Raw genomic sequence first — 10302 nt, forward strand, 5'->3', positions numbered from 1 at the left:
TATTTTGCCATTGTTATGTTAATTCATTTAGTCCTCATTACCTTGGGATGTAGGTGTTATCTCCACTTTTCTAGAAGTTGAATTACATCCCATAGTCTACGCTGCTGGGATTAAAACCAAGTGTGTTGTGGCATGAAGTCCTCATCTCTTTATTATACATTAAATTTATAAAGATTTCACTTCTTAAAATTGTTCCTGTCACAAAGGTCTTGACCTCTAGAACAACATAATGGTAAGGCTCCTTATAGAGAACTTTGGAGATTTACTTAAAATCAAATTATTATACATACATAAATATAAATTATAATTATTATGGGTTCCGGACACTCAACTAATATTTTCTTGAGTGCCTATAGGAGGCACAAATATATCTACACATAGTTTGATCTCACTGTGCATGTCTCCAACTATTCTAATATTAACACAATTCAATTTTGTGATATCTAGGTTCTTCTATTATGATCTGTACATATAAATGATGACACCCAGAACTCAAAGTGAACAAAAGAAGAGCATGATAGTAAAGAGGTTAGCTGCAACGAAAAAAACCCCAACATACTTGCCAATTATACCTTTCAGAATCTGATCCCAAAACAAGAAAACCACTCAGCCTCACTTTCCGTATTGTTTACACACTAAAAAGTTAGACATTATCTCAGATACTTTTTATATTCTTTTATTTTTGAAAAGCAAACCAACCCACTCTTCTCCTAGAACTTCATTCCAGACAAGCCAAGTAAGCTAAAATATAAAATGTATATGATTTTCCATGGTAATTAGGAATAAAGAGTCATGATGCAACTTACCCTCAAATGGTCCAGGGAAAAAATATTAGGTACATATGGCTGAGAGACATTAATGGTAGGTGGGTAAAATGGTAACAGGTGAATCTGAGTAAAGGTTACAGAAGGATTCTTTGTAGTGTTCTTACTCTTGCTACCTTTTGGTAAGCTTGAGATTATTTCCAAATAAAAAGTTAAAACTTAAAAACGAGATGCCACTCTACCTGTAGTTAACAATACATACTCTGATTACACAGCAACATTTTTACAAATACAAAGCAGATTTTGGAGGAAAAATTCAGTGATTTGTCAGGAAATATGCACTATATCCTACCAATTATCGCTTAGGAATAAATTTCAAACTACATTGCTATGTAATGAAATGAGGCAATCGTGAGTGGAGTTGAAATCACAGTAGGAAAAAAAAAAAAAAAAAACCCAGCATACACACCACATAGTTTGGCATAAATGCCTCACAAATTTAATACAGGCCTGCTGCAAAATGCAGCAAATCCACAATTCAAGTGATACGTGAGAGCTCTGGTTTGCAGTAAAATACAGACAAGCTGAAAAATTAAACACTTGCCATATTACAAAACAACTGAGATGCAGGATGTCTTGGTCTTGACTGTTTTATTAACAAAGAGTTGTTGTTTTTCCACTGCAGCTCAATTCCTAACAGTATATTTGAATCCTCTTAAGAAAGGACTAGGGAAGAAATACCCTCCCGGAGAAATGTTGCAATCTACTCTCCTTACAAGGTTACTATTATCCTGCCTTCCCATCCCCAATTCTGAATCCAAGCGTTTTTAACCACGATTTCTTAAAACGTAAGGATGCATCAGAAGGGAAGCGATGCTCAGCAAAAGTTCACTAAAATTGTGAAATCAGGCATTAAAAGCAAGGGTTTTTCAGCTAGCAGTCATATACCTTTAAAGGATCCTCTATCTCTATCCTCCCTGCAGGAACCACCCACCTGAACATCCTGGGGTACATTCCCTTAATCGAAAGGCCCATCTCTACATCACCACGGCGGGGGGGGGGGGGGGGGGTCGCCGAGTACGGTCCCTTTCCCAAGAAAATCCTTCACAAATGCACCATTCTGCACGTCTTTCCAGGGACTTCCAGAAGCCCGAGGCCATCAGCCCCGCCCCCGCCCGAGGACTCCCAGTTGGGCGAGCCGGCGCCCGCGCTGCGGAACAGCCCCCGCGCCCCGCGCCCCCGCAGGGACCGAGCTTTGTCTCCGTCCGCCCCGCTCCTTCACCTCGGCAAGGTCACGGAGGGCCGCTGCCCCTGGAGGCCGAGCCGCCGCCGCAGTCCCCGCGAGGCGCGGCAGGGCGGGCCTGTCACAGGATACATTGGTCCCCTCGGCCCCACCTACTCCCCGTTTCGGCGCGTTACGTCTTCGCCACTTGCCCATTATACAGAAATAGCCGCGAGCACCGCCCCCCGCGCCCCCGGGGCCCTGCCCGCAGCCCCTCCCGGCCTCGCTCCGCCGCCGCCGCCCGCCCCCGCCCGCCCCCGCCCCCGCCCCGGGCCCCAGCGTCCCACCTGCAGCCCCCGGCCCGGGCGCCCCCGACGCCGGCCTCCCCGGCTCCCCGCTCCTCCCCTCCCGACACCTGTGCCGGCCCCCCCGCCCCGCCCCGCCCCGCCCCGCCCCGCGCGCCCCCCACCCTCCGCGGGGCCCCGAGCCCTCGGCACCCGCAGCGGCCCGTCCCCTCCCCCTCCTCCCCGAGGCCGCCGCGGGGCCGCTCTCCGCGGGGCTCCCCAGCGCCCTCTGCCTCCTCCCCGTCCGCCGGCGGGGCGGAAGTCCAGGCCTCCCGGACGCCCCCAACCTCCGTATTTACCTTGTGGCCGCGGACACTTTGCAGGCGGCTCCCACATTGGCGAGCACGACGGAGAACTGACCCCGCTCGGCCGCCGCCGCCGCCGCCGCCGCCGGCTTCCACCCCGCGGGCTCCCCGCCCCCCGCCTCCGCCCGCCTCCCGCCGCCCGCCGCCCGCCGCCCGCGCCCGCGCCCGCGCCCGCTCCCGCCGCCCGCTCCCGCCTCCCCTGCGCTCCCGCCGCGCCCTCCCGGGCCCGCGCCGCGCGCCCCCGCCTGCGCCGCCGCTCCCGCGCCCCAGCCAGCCCTGCGCGCGCGCCCCCGGGCCCCGCCGCCCCGCACCTCCGCCCGCCCGCGGCCGAGCGCGGCCATTGTTCGCGGCGCCGCTCCCGCCCCCTGGCGGCCGAGCGCCCCCGCCCCCGCCCCCGCCCCCGCAGCAGCGGCCGCCGCGGTCAGCCGGCCCCGGGGCCCGGGCGCTTGGCCGAGGCCCGGCGGACGCGGACGCGGACGCGGACGAGCCGGGGGGGCGGGGGCAGGGGAGCGCGCCCCGCCCGCGGCCTCCGCGCCCCCGCCCGCGGCCCGGCCCGGCTCCCCGCCGCCGGCTGCGCCCCCCACACCTGCGCTCGGCGGCTCCGCCTGCGCGCCGCTGAGCCTCTGCTCTCCCCGCACGCCCCGCGCCTACCTTCCCCGGCTCTCGGGCTGCCGCCTCGGCTCCGCGGGGCCCGCGACCATCCCGCGCCGGCTCCGGCCGCCGCTGAGCGAGCCACGGTTCCGCGGAGCCTGCACCTTTCCAGACGCGGGGAGGAGGCGGGCGGGGAGCGGGGGGGGGGGGGGGGGCGGGGGGGCGCCGTCGCGCGCTGCCAACACTCCTGATGCATCCGTGAGCACCTGCTCGCCGAGATCGGCAGCGGCCAGACACATTCTGACACCAAAAAGAATAAAATGAAATAAAATAAAATCGCATTTGGTACATGAAAAAAAAATCCTCAGAACCAAAAATGAGGACCATCTTAGGACAGTGCCCTAGATCCCAGATTGTGGAGGCAAGAGTGCCAGAAAACTCCAATTGCTTCTTGCTTCGTCCTGGTTTTGATGTGGGTTACAGATGTCCAGACGACTCAACCCGGCCAAGCCCGGGGGAAGTCAACCCTTTATTTAGTAAATGGCACCAAAAATAATCTGACAATAAAGTAAGTCTGCAAATAGAATTCTTACTGTGTTTTCACGAACTTACCCATTTGCATTATTATTCCCAGGGTTCCTTCCCAGTGCCAATCCCCACCTGGAAAATGTCTACCAAGCCTAGGATTTCAGTCATCACCTAAAATGGATAGTTCTATCTACAACTGGGGGGGGGGGGGGGGGGACAGTAATAGTCTAGTGGTTAAGCCAAGGGCACGCGATTTAGATAAGCAAGCCTGGTTCTCCACTTGCTAACTTCCAGGACCGGGGATATGTTACTTATTCTGGGTCTGTTTATCCTTTTGTTCAAGAGATGATAATATGCATTTAAATGTGCTTATATATGAAGCCCCTTTACACTGGGCCTGGCATGTGGTAAGATAGAAGCTACTGCTACCATCTCATCCTAACAGCTTTCCTAAACTCCTTCCCCTCTCCACCTCTGCCAATTCCCTCACCCTCAACATGTTGACCCTGCCTAAATCTGCATTAGCCCTTGATCGGAGTCTTCTGGTTTCCCAACCATTGAATATTTGTTGGTTTGAATGAATACATGCCCTTCCTACCAGCAGCAGTTCTCCAGACAAGCCTACCACTTTAGCATCTTTCCATAGGCTCTTAGCCCTCTCCCTGCAATCCATCTCTCCTCACGGGGTGAAGAAATCAATCCTTCAAATATTTCCAAAATCAGCTCCTTGACAGGCATTCTCTGACTCCTCTGATCAGGCCAGTGCTCAGAGAGTCTCCTGACTCTCTCCTCTGGCACCATAGGTATGTTCAGTTGTTTTGAGCCCATCACTCCTCACCAAACAGTGCATCTTTTCAGGGCAGGCTCTGGGCCTCACTTCTCTTTGTACCCCCAGTATCCAGCTGCAAGGAGGTAGAAGTAAATGCATTCAGAATAAATAGATGAGTTTATGCTTTCGAGAATTACTCTAGAGTGGTAGAAATGTCATCCCATTTGATTCAGATAATTAAAGTCAATTGGAATCTTTATTTCCCCTGTAACTTTTTCGTATAGCTGACTTTAAGTCTTTGGTTATCCACATGCTAACTAGGGAAGCATGTGCATGTTACATTTTAACCCGAAAATAGATTTAATTTTTTTTTAATCCTGTTGAGGAGGAAAAATTTTCCTTTACCCTTCTAGATTCTTGATGGAAAATTGATATAAAACAGAGAAACAAGAGAAACCCTAACTACATATACCTATGGGAGCCCCATAAGCACAAGAGACCCAAGGACAAGTCAGACAATTGAGGTTTATATGCCATCCTAAGCTAAGAAATGGGATAGGAGCCTGGGGCTTCAAATGGGAGGAGGGTGATTCAGAGGATGATAAGAAGAGCAGATGTTTGGTAATTAGATGTTTGTCCTGCCATACAGCTAGGTCATTCAGATAAAAGATATCTCTGGGTATAATTCTTTTCCTGAGCCAGACCTCCTATCTAAATTCTTTTGGGTAGTGAAGAGAGAGATAAAGCTTTTCTTGAGTCTGCTGTGTCTTAATTGTCTTCAGCTCAAAATAGCATATTTTGCTCAAAGTGGCATACTTGAGGGTCACATATTCTGCTCCCCGTCAAGCCATACTAATCAGAGAAAAAAAAAAAAAAACGTTGTTAAGCTTGAATCTATACTTTCAGTTGCTCGAGGTATATGGCATCAGGACATGAAATCACCTGAGTGACATGGAAATCCACATAGGGCAGCCCGGGTGGCTCAGCGGTTTTGCGCCTGCCTTCAGCCCAGGGTGTGATCCTGGAGTCCTGGGATCATCAGGGTCCCTGCATAAAGCCTGCTTCTCACTCTGCCTGTGTCTCTGCCTCTCTGTGTCTCTCATGAATAAATAAATAAAATCTTTTATAAAGGAAATCCACACATAAATCTATGATCTTCTGAAGATCTTACTTTAGAATAAAATATATTTTTTAAAAATTTTGATAGGAGTCGAAAATAATGGATATTTAGAGAAGAGTGGCCCTATAGGCAGCTGATTAAAACAAAGAAACTGATTTATCAGTGCATCTTTACCAGGTACCACTGTAGTCAAATATTCAACCATCAGAAAAATATAGTTTCAAATTCATCTTGTCAGGTTTGAGCAATCTGAATGGGACAGATTCCAGAATCATAAGCCACTATTTCTCTTCCAGCTATGTCCTTTCTTTTCATATATATTTCTTAAGGTTTCTTGTTTTTAGCAATCTTTATACCCAACGTGGCACTCAAACTCATAACCTCAAGGCCAAGAGTCATTTGCTTTTCCAAAGGAGAGGATTATTAATTACATTATTACATCCTTTTCTTTACATCTATTTCCCTATACAATTCATGTAGCAATGGGTGGCTCAGTGGTTGAGCATCTGTCTTTGGCTCAGGTCATAATCCCAGGGTCCTGGGGGGAGCCTGCTTCTTCCTCTGCCTATGTCTCTGCCTTTCTCTCTTTGTGTCTCTCTTGAATAAATAAATAAAATCTTTGAAAAAAAATTCATCTGGCCCCAGTGCCCACCATATAAATTATTCTCCTTTATATGCTTATATCAACATATTTTTATCGCTACAGTATATGTGTTTCTTCCAGCATACCTACAGCTCCCTTAACACAAGAACAATGACTTCCTCATCTTTGCTTCTCCAGCATCTAGCAGAATACCTATGGTGATCAGTAAGTGCTTGTTGAATGAATGAATTGGTGAATTTGACATTTACAGAGTACTTACTGTATGCCAAATACTATTTATGGACCAGGGACATACAGCAATGAAAAAAATCTGCAAAATCTTTCTCCTCCTTACAGAGGAACTTAAAGAAGAATAAATGAATAAGTGCATGAAATAAATATTTCCAAATCCTTTACCTTTATTAAAATACCCTTCTGGAAATTCCCAGTGTATTTGTGTGTTCACAAATAAATTGTTTGAAAAAAAAAACAAAAACAAAAAAAAAAACAAATAAATTGTTTGGAACTCAACATTTTTTTTTCCATAATAATGATGATAAAATAGTTATTAGTAACAAAGGATGGTTGGAAGGAAGGCAGGCAGGGACAAGGGGTCCTGCCCTTAGAGGAAACCACCCTTAAAAGGGTTTTACCCCACCCTGAAAGGAGCCCTCCACCCTTTCCCACAGGATAGGCAGATGACAAAAACCTGATTGGGTGACAAGCGCAGGGAAGGTTAATCAGATTAAGACAGCAGGCCAACAAGCCCATAAAGCCCCCCAGATTTAGAAACTCAGGTAGCAATGCCCTCTGGTCCCCTCCCTCCTCAGGAGCTTTGTACTATTGATAGCTCAATAAACTTTGCTTTGCTGCCCATCACTCTTCATCTGGTCTACCTCTTCATTCTTCAAATCTGTGTAACCAAGAATCGCGGGCACAAAAGGAAAAGAAATCCTGCAACATCGGGGTATCAATTTTCTAAAACACTACTAAAAAAGAGCAGAAATAAATTATGTTATAAATATAATCATTAAGAGTAAGGAAACAAAATTTTATTTAAGTATACAGAGGTTCTTTTAAGTCTCAAGAAATATAATGTTCAACAAATCTTTTTGAATAAATAATAGGGAAACAATTATGCTTATACTGACTTTTCTTTTTCCTTCCTATCTATCATCTTCTCTCTAAAAATCTCAGTTTTTCTCTTGAATCTATGGATACTTTCCACCGTGCCAGAAATTTGAATCACCTATTTTCTGTCTTGATATTTTTATTCTAATTTATTTATCAGATATTTAGTGGCATTAAGTCTTGATTTCAAATTTACTTAGCCAAAAGGCAAGGTGAGGTAGATCTGCAATCTGCTTTTTCATTTAAATCTGTGTTTTATCATCTGTAAGTTGGGTTCGTTTATTGAATATGTCCTTGTACTACATGTATCTGTAGTGTAATGCACTCATAGAGAGAATTCTGTTCATGGGTATTTTCCTTCTAGCCTGGGTTCTTCCTCTGCCTTTTGAATGACATGTTCCATTTTTGTATTATTATTACTACTATTGTTATTACTTTTGCTGCAATGATTGACATAATTTGAATATGATTAAGTTTTTTTTCATTTTGCTCATGCCTAACCTGGGAGGCTTTCTCCAGATTACTATTTACCATTGCACAGTAGAATGTCTGGGGAAAATAAAATTGTTTCATTCATTTCATTTATTTTTAGGGATGGAAGAGTGTGATGTGGGATCCCTGGGTGGCTCAGTGGTTTAGTGCCTGCCTTCAGCCAGGGCGTGATCCTGGAGACCCAGGATTGAGTTCCATATCCGGCTTCCTGCATGGAGCCTGCTTCTCCCTCTGCCTGTGTCTCTGCCTCTTTCTGTGTGTCTCATAAATAAATTAATAAAATCTTTTTTTAAAAATGAAGAGTGTGATGTTGTAATATAATACAAAATACTTATTTTTGTATTTGTGCAGGACTTGTAGCATGATTGCTCCTAAGACCCTTGTAATATCCCTAAGTGATTAAGACTGATAGGGGGATCTCTTGCTATAATATTTAGGTTTTGTTCCCAGCTCCTGATACAGCTGCAGAGTACAAAAGGTGAAAGGAGTGCCTTTTGCTTTCATAAAAAGTCCCTTCCAACCACACCTGGGTTTATGTTAATGAGGTAACTTTTAGAAAGTCCCTAAGGACAGAAGTTACCAAGGGGACCAACCATGCCTTAGAGAGTTGAAACTTTTGGCCTTACCCCTTGACCTCCTGGGATGGCAGAAAGGCTGGAGATCACCAATGGCCAATGATGTAATCATTCATACCTACATAATGAAACCTCCATAAAAAAAAATTCTAGCTGAAGAAAAGAGCTTCTAGGTTGTTGACTTGTTAAGGTGCTGGGGTTGCGGGGGTGGTTGCAATGCCTGGGGAGGACAGGGAAGCTCCATGCCTTTCTCCTATTCCTTGTCCTATGTACCTCTTCACTTTGGCTGTATCTGAGATGATGTTTTCATAATAAACTTGTACTCTAGTAAATAAATGTTTTGCTGTGAGTCACTCTACCAAATTATTGAACCTGAGGAAAGAGTGTGGGAACTCTAGATTCTTACTCAGTTTGTTGGAAGCACCGGTGAAAATCTGGACTTTTCATTGACATGTGAAGTTGAGGGAAGTGACACTGTTTTGTGGGACTGTGTTCTTAACCTGTGGGGTCTGCACTAAGCCCATACTATTCAGGTCTGAATTGCTTAGTGTGGAAAATCCATACAACTGGTGTCATCTGTTGATGTGCATAGTAGAATAAAGAAAAACAATATTTTTTCCCTTTTAGTTGGTGCCCACAGAATCAGAATTAGTTGGTAGTATGGGAAAACATCCAGAGAAGAATCTATATTTTTGCTTTATTCCACCATATTTACCCTTTCTGATACTTTTCTTTAAACCACATATAGGGATCCCTGGGTGGCGCAGTGGTTTGGCGCCTGCCTTTGGCCCAGGGCGCGATCCTGGAGACCCGGGATCGAATCCCACGTCGGGCTTCCGGTGCATGGAGCCTGCTTCTCCCTCTGCCTGTGTCTCTGCCTCTCTCTCTCTCTCTGTGACTATCATAAATAAATAAAAATTAAAAAAAAAATTAAAATAAAAATAAACCACATATAGTTAACAAAGATTAGAACTGTGCCTTCTTTATGATTATTTAAATTTCGTTACAATGGAAATAAATTTATAACAGCTCTGAGCAAGAGGGGTGGGAGGAGGATGGTAGGTGTTGTTTCTTAAATAAATTCAATGACTTTTTTTTTAAAGATTTTATTTATTTATTTATTTATTTATTTATTTATCTATCTATCTATCTATCTATCTATTTGAGAGAGAGAGAGAGAGAGAGAGAGATCACAAGCAGGGGAGAAGGAGAGGGAGAAGTAGACTCCTTGCTCAGCAGGGAGCCCTGTGGGGCTGGATCCCAGAACCCTGGGATTGTGATCTGATTTTAATGCAGACACTTAAGTGACTGAGACACCCAGGCACCCAAGTTCAATTCAAACACTTTTTGTGACTATTTTGAAAGGCATCATCTTAGCAATCACCTCTCCATCTTTCCTCATTGTACCCTCCCCCTTTCAAAAGACTTCATTATTCATAAAATATTCTTTCCCTTCTTGTTTGTAAAGGAAGAAAAAAACCTGAATATTCTGGCGATTTATATCTTCTCATTCTTACCTCTCTTTGGTAATGTCAATGACATTTTGCATTACTAATATATTGCAGTGCAATAAACCATCCTAAAATTCAGTGGATTAAAAAAAACAGCAATTGGGCTCCTGGGTGGCTCAGTGGTTGAGTGTCTGCCTTTGGCTCAGGGTGTGATCCCAGGGTCCTGGGATCAAGCCCTGCATCAGGCTCCCTGTTTCTCCCTCTGCCTGTGTCTCTGCCTCCCTCTCTCTGTGTCTGTCATGAATAAACAAAATCTTTAAAAATAAATAAATAAAAAATAAAACAACAGCAATTGATTTAGTTTAAGCAGCTTGGGCAAGGCTCAATAGCTGGTCCCTGCTCCATGCAGAAGTAGAGCAACTCACAG

The 10302-nt window shown here is 45.7% G+C and overlaps 1 protein-coding gene across 12 annotated transcripts in view; it reads right to left on the minus strand.

Moving 5' to 3' along the window:
- STAU2 (staufen double-stranded RNA binding protein 2) overlaps positions 1-3418 on the minus strand; it is a 296470-nt gene extending 293052 nt beyond the window's left edge. For 3 of the 12 annotated variants that reach the window (XM_025478012.3, XM_025478011.3, XM_025478010.3), the window contains exon 1: positions 2630-2732. The gene's annotated coding sequence lies outside the window, so the exon portion shown is untranslated. Of the gene's footprint in view, positions 1-2046; positions 2177-2629; positions 2771-3286 lie in introns of those variants that run through there. The other 9 variants (XM_049103961.1, XM_035708285.2, XM_025478016.3 and 6 more) reach the window with 8 other exon arrangements.
- Positions 3419-10302: the final 6884 nt, after the last annotated feature.

The sequence above is a fragment of the Canis lupus genome, chromosome 29 (genome assembly GCF_003254725.2).
Source record: "Canis lupus dingo isolate Sandy chromosome 29, ASM325472v2, whole genome shotgun sequence".
In the NCBI taxonomy this organism is placed as follows: Eukaryota; Metazoa; Chordata; class Mammalia; order Carnivora; family Canidae; genus Canis; species Canis lupus.